The sequence below is a fragment of the Myotis lucifugus genome, unplaced genomic scaffold, assembly GCF_000147115.1.
Source record: "Myotis lucifugus unplaced genomic scaffold, Myoluc2.0 scaffold_2, whole genome shotgun sequence".
NCBI classification, from domain to species: Eukaryota; Metazoa; Chordata; class Mammalia; order Chiroptera; family Vespertilionidae; genus Myotis; species Myotis lucifugus.
Window position 1 is genome coordinate 3,235,000 of NW_005871050.1, and position 6,539 is coordinate 3,241,538.

At 41.5% G+C, this 6,539-nt stretch overlaps 1 pseudogene; it reads right to left on the minus strand.

Annotated features, from left to right (window-relative positions):
- Positions 1-2,262: 2,262 nt before the first annotated feature.
- LOC111826655 lies at positions 2,263-4,492 on the minus strand (annotated as a pseudogene).
- Positions 4,493-6,539: the final 2,047 nt, after the last annotated feature.

Consider the following 6,539-nt stretch of genomic DNA (forward strand, 5'->3'; position numbering starts at 1 on the left):
GCCCCCACCAGGGAACAAGTCCACAACCCTTGGCACATGCCCAATTGGGAATCAAATCAGAAATATTTTGGCGCACGAGCCAAAATATGATGCACAACCAACTGAGTCACATGGTACAGGGTGACTTCTGGGCTCTCAATAGACTCTTGAGGTGTTTTTCCCCTTTTGAGGCAGATCTTGGAGACTAAGTTTGAGGTTCTTGTTCCAGATCCTTCTGGTCATCACATCTTCTGATACATGTAACTTCTTCCTCACTTTTCTTAAGGGTTGTTGTTTGCCTTACTTTGGTGTAACTCTTGTATTAAATAAGTTCTGCAAATGAATCCAGGCTACTGTTGGAGACAGGAAATTGGAAATACTGATTCACTTGGTCCAACAAATTATATAGCAGTGATTCCCAATGTGGGGTACACACCTCACAGGAGGGCAATTTGATTTTTAAGAGGGGCAATTCGAGAATGAGTTATTAACTGAATTTTTTGCATTTCTTATGGTCCTAGGGGCCTCATATACAGTATATAAATATATATTGTGACATATTTATACATTTCAGTTCTCTATTATATGTTTTGAAACTTTATTTGCTATTTTTTCATATCACTTCATATTATTATTTTTTAACAATTTCTTAGTGATTTCTTCCTTGGTACTTCAACTGTCTCTTCGTTCTTTTATTTTTCTCTTTCATGGATGCCATGTTCTTTGGAAGCTTATTTAGACCAAGTTAATGGCCTTTTAGGCTTCCTCCACATGAATAGTAGTTCACTTTTTGAATAATAAGAATTGTATGTCATTGGGGGGGAGGCATTAGGATTTTAAAGATGCTTAGCTGGGGCATGGCCAAAAAAAGATTGAGAGCCACTGCTATATAGGAATATATGTTATTCTGGCCAACTCATATGACACCACTCCTCTCTTTTTTATTATAAAGGATTTCAAATACATACATATATACATATATAAATATACATATATTTACTTATATGTATATAATTAGACACAATTATAAAATAAACTTCTATGTACCTATCACCATCAGCTTTAACTATTATCAGCTGGCCAATCTTATTTTCTCTATACCCATATCCACCTCATTCTACCACATTCTTTTTTTCTGTTTAAAAATCACTTTTTGGCATACATATATGCATATAAATTCATTGGTTAATCTCTTTCCACCTGGGAGGTCCCGGGTTCGATTCCGGTCAAGGGCATGTACCTGGGTTGCGGGCACATCCCCAGTGGGGGATGTGCAGGAGGCGGCTGATCGATGTTTCTCTCTCATCGATGTTTCTGCCTCTCTGTCTCTCTCCCTTCCTCTCTGTAAACATTCTTTTTTTCTGTTTAAAAATCACTTTTTGGCATACATATATGCATATAAATTCATTGGTTAATCTCTTTCCACCTGGGGGAGGCCTGGGGATGGGAGCAGGGTGGAAGGGGTCAATGGGGAAAAAAGGACATCTGTAATACTTTCAATAATAAAGATACTTTAAAAATTAATTAATTAAAAATTAAAATAAATAAAAATCATTTTATATTAACATCATCTTTCCATTTCAAGTGTCTGTCATGTATAAGGAATGTTAGTAAAAATTCCATTTGAAACTTCTTTGTACGCATTTCAGTTGATAAATAAACTGAATTCGCATAAAAGAATTAAACTTAAATAATTCATATTTCCTCCTCTTGCAACAGGCATATATTGGTAAAATATAAATATTCTTGGGCTTAAGCTTTGTTCTACCATAAGTGAAGACTGTAACTCATCAGATGGTACAATTAACAACATAAAAACCAAGAAATTGTCAGTTGTGTCCTGGCTTGAACTAGTACTGAGGTGAGAAAAAGAATATTCACATGTGGTTTCTGGTCCAAGGGTGGGGCATGAGTGGTGAGGAGAAGAGAACATCTTTCTTTACAGCTCTGATAAAAATAATCTGTTGTGACACTGATTTTTAACTTTGAATATATTATTCTACATTTGTTGATTAATTCCATAATCATGTTATTTAAAACTCAGATGTCAACTAACAAAGTATAATCCATTTTGAATAATGTCAGTAGATTCAGAAATAATCTTTGGGCTGGTAGAAACAACAGAAATGCACATGGGGAGAGCAATGATTCAGGGTGTTTGTTTAGTTCACTGTAGTCAATCGCACATTCATCCTGGATTTCAGTGTGGCAGACTTATCCACTCAGGGCATCCCAGGCAGGGCTTCCTTGGCCTGAACAGCAGTGAGGCTGGCAGGCACCTGCTCAGAGCACACAGGGGATGATAGTGAAGGGCACCTAGGGGCAGCTGGCCTCCAGCTCCAAGGCCATCAGGATGCACTCAGTTGCAGCCATGTTGTTGCCATGATCTTGGAGGACCTCACCTAGCCCATTCCAGACCTCATGGGCCATTGAGTTCATCTAGACTGCATTCTGAAAAAATTTTCTCCACTAGACTGTAGTGTCCCAGCTGATGAAGGATCAGCTGCATGTTCTTCACATGGGTGGGGCTGATGTATAAGTCTTCTTCGTACCACCACTGGGTTTCATCAATGTTTCCTTGGAGCAACCTGGCCACATATATGTACAGGACGTTATGGGACATTGGAAAGAAGTTGGCAGCTTCTTGAGTGCAGGCTGTGGCTTCTGTAGGCTTCCCAATGCCAATGTATACTTCAGCTGTGTGGAGCCAGATCTGTGTCAGGGTCATCCTGGGCCCTGCTTGGGAAAGCTTCTCTGCAGAGAAACCTGATCTCTTTTTTTTCCTGATCCACTCTTAAATGGATGTGGCATGGACAGAGCTTGTCTCCAGGTCTCTGAAGTCTGAGAAAGTAATTATATTAAGCTGTCATCTGTCCGCAATGGTTCTAAGAGGCTGCTCCCATGTCCAGAATCACTGGGATTGGTTACAAATAGCAGGATTTCCATATTTGTAACATGAGCTTACAAGTGAGGAGTGCTTCATCCAGCTCCAGCAGAGTGACTCCAACTTCATTTTGGAAAACAGTAGTATAAAATTTTCTGGATATTCACTCAGGGCCATGTCAATGATGTTCAGAACATCATGGTAATGCTTCTGTACTGATAACAAGAGGGCAAGGAGGTGCAGATAATTGACATCATAGCCTTGAAGCTGAAGAGCTTGATAGATATACCCCAGAGCCTCTGGTATCTGTTTGGAGATGGTGAGCTGCAGAGCCAGGTAGAAAGCTGCTTGATGATCTGTAGGTAATAGACTGTGGGCCCTCTGAAATGCAAGAAGCACCTTTCTCTGCAGGACCTCCTGTATCCTTCTCAAGGAAGCATCAGTGGCCTTCAGACTCTACATGAGTTCCACAGTGAAGTAGCCTTTGACCTTGAACTCAGACATTTTCTCTCCTGCATCAACGACAGTTTTGGCAAACTTCTCAGCCTCTTTCAACCAGTAAATAGAGCCCATGCACAGCTTCCCAGTGAGGAGGAAGATGGTGGTGTCATCAGGCTTTAGCTGAATGCATTCTTTCAGTACTTTCATAGGCCCAGGCAGATTTTCCAGCAGCCATGAGTGACAGAACAAACTGATACCAGAGGTTGAACTCAAAGGAAAACTTCATGGCTTTTTCTAAGCACTCCAACAGCAACTCAAATTGGTCTCTTCTTCCAAGAGCAACAATCAGTAGATTATAGACCACTGAGGCTCTCTGCAGACTGATGAGGCAGTCACTCTTATGCTAAGGTATCCTGCTCAGCACAGCATCCAGGTTGGCCATAGATTCACTAATCAGCAATAACAACAGGGCTTCTTCACTATTTTCTTGAAGACAAAAAAAGGTTCTCTCCTGAATAGATGCAGGTTTTTCAAGTGAGGGTGTACATTTTTGTGTTTTCTTCTTTCCAGAGAGGATCATCCAGAGGTAACTGGAATGGTGGGTCCTCCAGAGAATTCCAGTAGCTCTGTTCACACATATCCCACAACAAGATCTCTGCCAACTGCCTCACTATTATCTTTTCTAACTCTTGGAAGTACAGGAGCACAATGTCCAATGCTTTCTCATAACAGGTGATGGCATGCTGATTCTAGTCCACATGGAGATTACTGGAAAATGAGGAAATAGGTAACTTTTCTAAACAAAGTCCTTTGGTAGTATAGGTTTCTGCCATCAACCACAACCTGTTCAGAGGGACTGTTATCACCAGCAAGTCTTGAAAGCCCACTCGTACATAAATGTTGAGAGCTTCTTTATAATCTCCTTCCATGTAGTTCAATTTGGCCATGATCATATTGGATTCTGTAGAAATTCTGACTTGAGGTTCCCTCGGTCAAAGGAGGTGGTCAGATACTTTTAGACCTCAGTCAGCTGGGGCATGGGGGTGTCTTTAGTTACTTCTCCCTAAAGAGAAGTTCTGTCATGTCATCACTGATGATGAGCTTCGGGGGCAACTGCCCGATGAGCTCGGGGATCCGCTCCCACCGGCAGTCACAGTGGCAGCACTCGATCTCTATCTCCAGCCTGAGCCCACTTTCTTGGTCACCATGATGGGCTGGCTGGCCCAGCTGGCCCACCCGCAGGCCCTTCAGGTCACGCAGCCACGCAACCCACAGATTCAGGCTCCAGCTCCAGCTCAGAGAGGTAAGGGAGCACTGGTAGGGGAAGAGGCATGGCTCCCACATTACTTCAAAGTAAATCCTATATATTGTATAACCTTACTTATAAATATGTCAGGATACAGATTCATTTTTAAAATATATTTTTATTGATTTCAAAGAGGAAGGGGAAGGGAGAGAGAGATAGAAACATCAGTGATGAGAGAAAATAATTGATTGGCTGTCTCCTACATGCCCCCTACTGGGGATCGAGCCTGCAATGGGGGTATATGCCCTTGACTGGAATCGAACCCGAGACCCTTCAATTCACAGGCTGATGCTCTATCCACTGAGCCAAACCAGCTGGGGCCAGATTCATTTTTAAACAAAATCACAGTATTATTATTACACACAAATTAAAAGATCCTCTTTTTTTGGTGCTATTATTTTTTATTTTTTTTCAATCTTTAATTTCTTTATTGATTAAGGTATTACATATGTGACCTCATCCCCCCCATAAACCCCCCCACTCATGCCCTCACCCCCCTGTTGTCTGTGTCCATTGGTTGGACTTATATGCATGCATACAAGTCCTTTGGTTGATCCCTCCCCCTTACCTCCACCCTCCCCTACTTTCCCTCTGAGGTTTGACAGTCTTATCACTGCTTCTCTGTCTCTGGATCTATCCCTTTTCATCAGCCTACGTTGTTCACTATATTCCACAAATGAGTGAGATCATGTGGTATTTATCTTTCTCTGACTGGCTTATTTCACTTAGCATAATGCTCTCCAGTTCCATCTATGCTGTTGCAAATGGTAAAACCTCCTTTTTTACTGCAGCATAGTATTCCATTTTGTAGATGTACCACAGTTTTTTAATACACTCATCTGCTGATGGGCACTTAGGCTGTTTCCAATTCTTAGCTATGGTGAATTGTGCTGCTATGAACATAGGGATGCATATATCCTTTCTGATTGGTGTTTCTAGCTTCTTGGGATATAGTCATAGAAGTGGGAAAGATCCTCTCTTTTTAAGAGTACTCTTAACACAAGTTTAGCGTAAGACCCACCCTAGAACCTGAAGTGGAATACCACGAAAGACCTGTGTGTGAGTACAAGTAAGTTTCCCTGGGGTCAGGGACTTGTGCAGCACTATATGGATGGAGGCACTAGCCAAAGACATTTAAATTATCACTGTTAATACAATGCCATTGGTACTTACACACTTGAGAAGCCTGAAGAAATTGAAAATGAAGGCTATAAAATGGGATTACTTTGATGAAAAGTACATTATACATGGAAACTCAAACCCCCCTCATCACACGGAACCTTTACATGTGCTCTGATTAATAGTGAAGCAGAGTCTTCTGGTGCTGGGCTCCCTGAGGTTCTTGTCCCGTGTCCTATGACCAGTATCATTCTGCCAGCTCCCCCCTCTCACCAATGTCTCCAGCCATGTGTCCCTAGCTTAATTCCACTGGGACCCACATTAGTGAGATCCCTCACTCTAGGAACATCCTCAGCATTTCCCTTCAATTCCCGAGTACCTGTTGACTTGCCTGCAAAAATAACCATTCATTCTAACAAGGAAATGAGAACAGAAAAACTTCTCTCTCTGGTTTCCTATTTAAGGGGAATAATCTCTCCTCTGCTACCAGAAGCCACCAAAAAGATCCCATTTTCTTAATTCTCAGTTACAGACCCCAACTCACATGCACCCTAGTGGCTGGCTCAGTTAACCTCCCTCCCTCCAATGAGTTATTTCACCTCTTCATTAAAAGTTTTTATTCACCCCATCATCCCAGAGAATTTTTCCCTTACTGCATCATTCCCAGGATAGATTAAACCCGCAAATCACCTGAGCTAACTTTTATCATTATTTATAGCACTGTAATTGCTATTGTCTCACCAACTGTGCATCCCTCTGGGGCCAAAAAAAAAGAGAAAAAAAAACAGGTCTTATTCATCTGTGTGAATA